An 8790-nucleotide genomic window follows, 5' to 3' on the forward strand; every position below is an offset into this window, starting at 1 on the left:
AGACTGGATAAAGAAAATGTGGCACATATACACCATGGAATACTATGCAGCCATAAACAAGGATGAGTTTATGTCCTTTGCAGGGACATGGATGAAACTGGAAACCATCATTCTCAGCAAACTGACACAAGAACAAAAAATCAAACACCACATGTTCTCACTTATAAGTGGGAGTTGAACAATGAGAACACATGGACACAGTGAGGGGAACATCACACACTGGGGACTGTTGAGGAGTGGGGGGCTAGGGAAGGGATAGCAGAGGATCGGGGGATTGGGGAGGAATAGCATTAGAAGAAATACCTAATGTAGAAGTTGGGGTGATGGATGCAGCAAACCACCGTGGCACATGTATACCTATGAAACGAACCTGCATGTTCTGTATATGTACCCCAGGACTTAAAGTATAATCAACAAAATAAAATAAAAAATAAAAAATATATAAAGAGCAAACCTTGGAAAGAATGACATTTTTCCATGAAGACAAACTAAGATGCAAAAAGAAAAGATAAGTAAATAAAATTATAAATATATTCTCCCATTGTGTCACAAATACATAAATATATTTATAATCTATATTTAAAACAAAATAAAATCGTGTCCTGTAGCAAAAGCGGTATTTACATGGAAACGTATAGCTGTGAATTATCCATGAATAGCTCATGTTTCTGCACAGCCTGAGTTCTCGGATTGAAGACATCTACAGCCAATGCTTGCATACGGAGACATTTCAGGGTAGTAAAGCTTCGAGACATCTCACTCCCTAGAACTAATCCAAGTTAACAAAGATAAAGACATCTTGGGTGATGGATGCAACAAATCACCATGGCACGTGTATACCTATGTAACAAACCTGCACGTTCTGCACATGTACCCTAGAACTTAAAGTACAATAAAAAATAATAATTCTCTATATAAAACATTATGCTCTAGTAATTAAAAAAAAAAATAAAGACCTCTTTCTACTTTCCTGGAGGAGATTTACTTACATTCCAGAATGAGTAATCTCTCTCTCTCTCTCTCTCTCTGAAGGGGAGGATAGACAGATCCCAGAAGTTTTATACAAGTTTAGAGTCTTTTAATTTCAAAGTTCTTCTTTGGAAAGCTCCTCATTGCATTACAGGTACCGTGATACCCTCATTGTTTCACTCCGTAGGATTAGGGCTTAGGAAAACAACACTATGAAGTTACTCTAGCTGGTAAGTATTCAACGTAAGATATTAGAAAAGAACAGCAAAATGAACGCAAGTAGAACAAAAGGAGGAGACATATTTCATTTAATTTAAGACACTATTGGTTTTATGCATTGTTTTTTATATATCAAGAGCAGAAGAGGGAAATTTTAGAAATTTTAAAAACTTATTTTTAGGCTTGTTTAGGTACAGTTTTATCAGCATAGTATCATTCAATTATTTTTCAACTTCAAGTTGTCAGTATTTGTGACTTTTTTACATATTATTTTCTGTGCTATTGAGAAAATGAGTGATGCAACATTTCTTAAAAGAGTGTGCCATGATTTTCTCAAGGATTTTGTTCCATTCTACAAGTTTTGATGCTGTAAGGGATCAGAATATGCCATTCCAAAATATGCCACTTTGATGTATTTTGAGCTGAAGTCACTTGAGAAACAGCAGGTAAGAAGGACTCTCAGACCACCTCCTTTCTACCTAAAAGCAGGACATAAGCTTCTGCATGAGAAAGGTACCCTTCCTATACCAGGAAGTTGTTTCTTATCACCAGAGGTGGAGCACTGACACCAAGTTTAATCTGTATAAAGAAACCTACTGAAATAACTCTTATCTTACATTAGTTTTACCCACATATTTCCTAGTCAATTTCCCAAATTTACCATCCCTAGCCCAAACTCCTCTTTCCTTTGTCTTGTCACAACTCCATAATTTTTTTTTCTTTGTTGAAATGGTATATGAGATCTCAGATCTATCCACTTCTTTGGATCATCATTTTTTTTTTTATGAGAGCTCCAATGCCATGTAAAGAAAGTAAAAAGTGAAAAGACAGGCCATAAGCTGAAATAACATATTTGCAAGACATATTACTAGCCAGGGACTAGTATCCAGAATATATTTTTAGTGCTTCTTCAAATCAATAAAAAAGACAAAAAATCCAATAGAAAAATAGACAAATCACATGAATAGCCATTTCACAAAAGGGAAAACACAAGTGATAACATATTTTTAAATGCCTAAGATAATTACAAACTAGTAAAATGCAGATTAAAACACAATGAGATAGCATTTACACCTACTGGATTAGCAAAACTTAGGAATTATGACAACTCCCAGTGTCAAGAGAAAAATATAAAGTTTATCAGCATACAAGAACTCTCATGCAATGATGGTGAAAGTGTAAATTGATGCAACCATTTGAAAACATGTTAGCATTATAAGTCAGTATTTAACTTTTAGAGTGACCATATTAAGTAAAAAGAAACAAATGAAAGTAATTGTAATCATAGATGGCACTTTACCATATCTAAAATAATATTATTTTGGCAACATATTAAAATATTATTAATATTAACATGGAATCAATATTAAAAGAATTATTAATGAGATTTTTTTTCATAATGTCTTCAAAAAAATCCAGAATGCATTTTACATATTCAGAGGCTGAATTATCACTGGAAATCTTTGATCTCTCTTTAGCTTTTATAAAATTTACAGTTGAAAAAGTCATGTACATACTAAAATTGTTCCAAACATACTTAAAATTTTTCAAATAACTACATTTCAGTATTTAAATTAAAATTCATTAGAATTAAATTAAATATTCAGTTCATCATTAATGATAGCTGCATTTCAAGTGCTCAGTAGCTACCTGTGGCTACAGTATTGAACAGCCGTAGTCTTCAAAGTTGGACATTTACATACTCTTTGCTATATTTGAATATGTCTCCCAAATTTTATGTGTGGGGAATGTAGTCCTCAAATTCATATGTTTATTGGAGGTGGGGCCTTTGGAAGATAATTAGGATTAGATAAGGTCGTCAGGGTGGGACCACCTTGATGTACTGACTGATGGCTTTACAGGAAGAGGAGAGACCTGAGCTTACATGCATGTGCTTGCCCTCTCACCACAGGATGCCCTCTGCCATGTTATGACACAGCAAGATTCTCACCAAATGCCAGTGCCATGCCCTTTGACTTCCCAGCCTCTAGAATCATGAGCTGAATAAACTTCTTTTCTTTATAAATTACCCAGCCAGTGGCATTCTGTTATAGCAACATAAAATGAACTAAGACACCCTTTTGACCCATTAATTCTACTCCCGAACAAATTCCCAGTATCAGTAGTTTTCTGCAAGCATCAGAATATCTGGAGGGCTGGTTAAGACACAGATTTCTGCATCCCACCTCAGAGTTTCTGATTCAATTTGTCTGATATAAGATCTGATAATCTGCATTTCTATTTCCCAAATGATACTGAAACTGCCCTAAATGATGTGTATGAGAAATTCTATTGCAGACTCTTTGATAGCAAAAGAATCAACCCTAATAGCAGAAGAATGGACTTTTGTAAAGTATAGTATAAACACACAATAGAATACTATACGCAATTGAAAATGGTACGTTGTCAAATGAAACAATAGGGATGAAACTTAGAAGTATAATATTGATATTTTTAATAAAGGAGTTTCTAGAAGACTGCAGACAGTATGTTGCTCTTTTCATAAAACTCAGAAAGAAATTATATATTATGTGGAAATAATTTTTAACTCTTTTATTTTAAAAAACAAAGGAATAAAACACACAAATTTGGGAATAGTGGTTGCCTCAATGGATAGAGGGGAGACATAAAGGTTAGACTAGATTCACAAATGTTCATTCAATTGTTATGCTTTATAGCTTACATACATGTCATGTTATTTTGAAGTATCACATATGACACAGTAAAGAAAATAAAATCGAAAAATTTAAATTATGCTACATATCACATAATTCCAAATATGTTTTAAAAATTCGTGTATTTATAGATGCAAAGAAAAATTCTAGAAAAATAGAAGAATGTTCACAGTGGTTATTTCTGGGTTGTAGAGTTTGGATATGTTTTTTCTTTCTCCATAAAATATGTTTTCTACAATAAACATGCGGTGCTTTCTAATCAGACAAGTCTGTTTATTTTTATCTTCACCACATATGGAATTCAACTTGCTATTCTCAGCTATTCTCCAAACCCTCTGTTCATTTCTGTACCACCTCGGTACAAACCTCAAAAATAACCCACTTCTATTATCTACAACATATGTCTTGGAGGCCTTTTTGTGTTTTTATTAGCGTTAATAGTAACAGTGATAGCTGACTTTCATTGAGTGCCTACTATGTGTTCTTGTGTTCTAAGTTTTTAATGAATAAACTTGGTTAATTCTTACCAAAAAAGCTAGGTACAATTATTCTTCTCATTTTATAAGTGTAGAAAAGGAGGTGTGATGCTTACTTAAACAGTTTGATTAAGTTGCTCCTCCCAGGACATACCGCGAAGAAGGTGATTTCCCATCGTTGGTATCAATGAAGAGGAAAGCAAGAGTTTGCATTTCATAACTAAGTCCTATTTTGCGGCACATTTTCTCAGAAATAGCTTAGTGATATTTTCTACATACCAACAAAACGTGGGGAAAGGACTCATGGAAAATTTATTAGATTTCCTGATCTGATAAATTAAAACAAGCAATTGTAATTACCGCCAATGACAGAACTTCCTGACCAAAATCAATATCTGTCTCAATGAGCAGTGTTTGGCTATTCTCAGTATAATCAAAACAAGCAGAAATCTGAATGATGTCAGCAGTGGTCAGGGTCAAAAAAGCCCTCAGCTTCCTCAGGCACCAGAGACTGCTGCAATTTGGTTCACCTTTCAAAGAAGAGAGTGCAAAGCCTATTAACTGTGTTATTCACTGTTAGAGAAAGTTATGTGACTGTTTCTCTCATTTTTCGTGTGGTAGCTATTTCATCTTTGATTCAAGATAATCAGTCATCAAAGTTGCAAAACACAATGGGAAATAGAGGTTGATTTTTTTAAGCAGCATCATGGTGGGATACTGAGGCCCCCTCCATCCACAGGTTTTGCTTTTCAACCAAAAGTGGCCTGAGTCATCACCAAGCAATTTACCTTGTTTTATTTTAATAAAATCCTCAAATATATCATCTCCTCTACCCAGGCCAGCACCAAGGCCCGTAGGGAGCTTCATGTTTCTCCTTGTCTCTCTTTCCACCTTTCTTATACTTCAGTGATAATTTCAAGTCCTTAGAAGTGCCAACTCCCTTCAAAAAAAAAAAGCATATTTAATTTCGTGTGGTGGCTCAAGCCTGTAATCCCAGCACTTTGGGAGGCCGAGGCAGGTGGATCACGAGGTCAAGAGATCGAGACCATCCTGGTCAACATGGTGAAACCCCATCTCTACTAAAACTACAAAAAATTAGCTGGGCATGGTGGCACATGCTTGTAATCCCAGATACTCAGGAGGCTGAGGCAGGAGAATTGCCTGAACCCAGGAGGCGGAGGTTGCGGTGAGCCGAGATCGCGCCATTGCACTCCAGCCTGGGTAACAAGAGCAAAACTCCGTCTCAAAAAAAAAAAAGAAAGTAACACTTTGCTGGAAAAACCAAAATTATAAATCTATGACAGAAAACTTGGGTATATTTGTGGAAGCCGGCCTGAGCAGTGGGCTTTGGGTCGACCAGATTCAGAGTGACCATGGAGGCGGTTGAGAGGTGAGTTAGACCAAGCTGGTGGCTTGACTCAGCTATCAGGAAGGGCAGGACCACACCCCAGCCCAGTAGGTAAGGCCAGGGGATTCGTCTAGGCAGAGAAACCAACACACAAATAATCCTTCTCATTAGAAGAAAATCTAGAACTTAGGATGATCAATCACCTACAGCCCTCATAGTTGGTTTGAGAGAGCAGCTTCCTCTCTAAGTAAAGCCTACAGTCTGCCAAGATTTAAATAGAAAGGAACTAAGGAAAAAAACAAATCTTCAGGTGGAAGGAGCAATAGTTATAGGGACAGACGTTGGTTCAAATCCCCTTTCAGCCACTCACCAGGTGTGTGAGACCTTAGGTTCACTCACTGAACTCTTTGGGTCCCAGTTCCTTCATCTGTAAATACAAGAAAATGATCTATGCCATACATTTAGGGCAGGATTAAATATGACCATGCATATGAAGTGTTTAGTTCATGATAAGAACTCTATAAATAGTAGCTGCAAGGGTCAGCTGAATGAGGACTTCCTGTGTTGTACAACTCTAGAGAGCACCATTCATACGGAATTCCATGAGAACAATACTCGGTGGAGTTGTGCAATATGGCAACCCTGCAGCTAAAGCTGAGTGCTTATTCTTTTGCTGATACCCTCAGCCCTCACAGATACTCTATTCTCCACCAACTTTCCTTTAAAATGTTGGCTCATTAAAGGCCTTTTTTTCTTCCTTTTCCATGGCACAGCTGAGAAAGATTGAAATTTTCCAAAGAAATACCACAAAGACCAATGAAAGATCCAAATATGAAATTAAGAAATCTGTGCCATTTGGCCAGGCGCCGTGGCTCATGCCTGTAATCTCAGCACTTTGGGAGGCTGAGGCTGGTGAATCACCTGATGTCAGGAGTTCAAGACCAGCCTGGCCAACATGGTGAAACCCCATCTCTACTACAAATACAAAAATTAGCCGGGCGTGGTGGTGTGTGCCTGTAATCCCAGCTACTCGGGAGGCTGAGGTGGGAGAATCACTTGAACCAGGAGGCAGAAGTTGCAGTGAGCCAAGATCACACACTGCACTCCAACCTGGGTGGCAGAGCAAGACTCCGTCTCAAAAAAAAAGAAAAATTTGTCATTTGTAGTAATTTCAAAAATAATAAAGTACTTAGAAATAAACTCAAAGGGATGCAAAACTTGTACTCTAAAAATTACACAATATTATTGAAATAAATTAAGGAATCCCTAAAAAAGTGGAAAAACAATCTACATTCATGAGTCAGAAGACGCTGTTAAGATGGTAATGCTCCTGAAATTTATCTACAAATTCAGTGCAGTTGCTATCAAAATTCTAGCTGCCCTTTTTGCAGAAATTAACAAGATGATCTAAAATTCATGTGGAAATGCAAAGGGTTCATAATAGCTAAAACAATTTTGGCTCTTTCCCTAAGTGGCCTGAGGTGATCTGTGAAAATGGTTCACTATTCACTTGACCCGGAGAACCCCACAAAGTCATGCAAATCAAGAGGTTCCAATCTCTGTGTTCACTTTAAGAACACACGTGAAACTGCCCAGGCCATCAAGGGTATGCATATACGAAAAGCCACGAAGTATCTGAAAGATGTCACTTTACAGAAACAGTGCGTACCATTCCGACGTTACAATGGTGGAGCTGGCAGGTGTGCCGAGGCCAAGCAGTGGGGCTGGACACAAGGTCGGTGGCCCAAAAAGAGTGCTGAATTTTTGCTGCACATGTTTAAAAATGCAGAGAGTAATGCTGAACTTAAGGGTTTAGATGTTATCTGGTCATTGAGCATATCCAAGTGAACAAAGCACCCAAGATGCGCCACCGGACCTACAGAGCTCATGGTTGAATTAACGCATACATGAGTTCTCCCTGCCACATTGAGATGATCCTTACTGAAAAGGAACAGATTGTTCCTAAACCAGAAGAGGAGGTTGCCCAGAAGAAGATATCCCAGAAGAAACTGAAGAAACAAAAACTTATGGCATGGGAGTAAATTCGGCCTTAAAATAAATGCAACTAAAGGAAAAAAAAAATTTTTTTTGAAAAAGAAGAACATAGTTGGAGTCTCACACTTTTTTATTTCAAAATGTCCTACAAAGCTACAGTAATGAAGACGGTGTGACACTGGCATATAGATCAATTGAATAGAATTGAGAGTTTAGAAATAAATACACACTGGCCAGGCCCAGTGGCTCATGCCTATAATCCCAACACTTTGGGAAGAGAAGGCGAGCTTGATTGAGCCCAGGAGTTCGACACCAGCCTAGGCAATATGGTAAAACCTCATTCCTACAAAAAACACAAACACTAGCTAGACATGGTGGTGTGCGCCTGCAGTACCAGTATACCAGCTACTCTGGAGGCTGAGGTGGGAGGATCACTTCAGGCCAGGAGATGGAGGTTGCAGTGAGCCGAGATCATATCACTGTACTGCAGCCTGGGTGGCAGAGGAAGAAGCTGTCTTTAAAAAAAAAAAATTAAACAGCAAGGAAGGAAGGAAAGAAAGAAGGTAGGAAGGGAGAGAGGATGGGAGGGAGGGAGGGAAAGAGAATGAGAGAAAGAAAGGAAAGAAAAAGAAAGAAAGAAAGAAAGAAAAGAAAGAAAGAAAGAAAGAAAGAGAGAGAGAGAAAGAAAAAGAAAGAAAGAAAGAAAGAAAGAAAAGATTTGCATTTTTAGTCAATTGATTTTCAACAAGGGTACCAAGACAATTCCATGGATAAACAATAGTCATGGTGCTGGGGCAACTTAGATATCCATTTGTAAAAGAAGAAAATCGGACCTCTACCCCATACTTTATATAAAATTTAACTCAAGATATATTATAGACTACAGTAGGTAGAACAATACCTCCCACAATGATTTCCCAATCCCCAGAACTTATAAATACTAAGTAATATATCTGGTTTCTTTTAGGGATTTAAAAATATTTATTTGGGGGGTAACAATATTCGATCATAGTGATAGTTACACAGGTCTGTGAATATACTAAGAACCATTTCTCACTTTAAATGTGTGAATTGCATGATGCTATGGTCTGAATGTGTCCCCCAAAAT

The 8790-nt window shown here is 37.4% G+C and overlaps 1 pseudogene; it reads left to right on the plus strand.

Moving 5' to 3' along the window:
• Nucleotides 1-7167: 7167 nt before the first annotated feature.
• LOC116563245 lies at nt 7168-7753 on the plus strand (annotated as a pseudogene).
• Nucleotides 7754-8790: the final 1037 nt, after the last annotated feature.

Source organism: Sapajus apella, unplaced genomic scaffold, assembly GCF_009761245.1.
Source record: "Sapajus apella isolate SASKATOON/1434 unplaced genomic scaffold, GSC_monkey_1.0 scaffold1, whole genome shotgun sequence".
Lineage (NCBI taxonomy): Eukaryota > Metazoa > Chordata > Mammalia > Primates > Cebidae > Sapajus > Sapajus apella.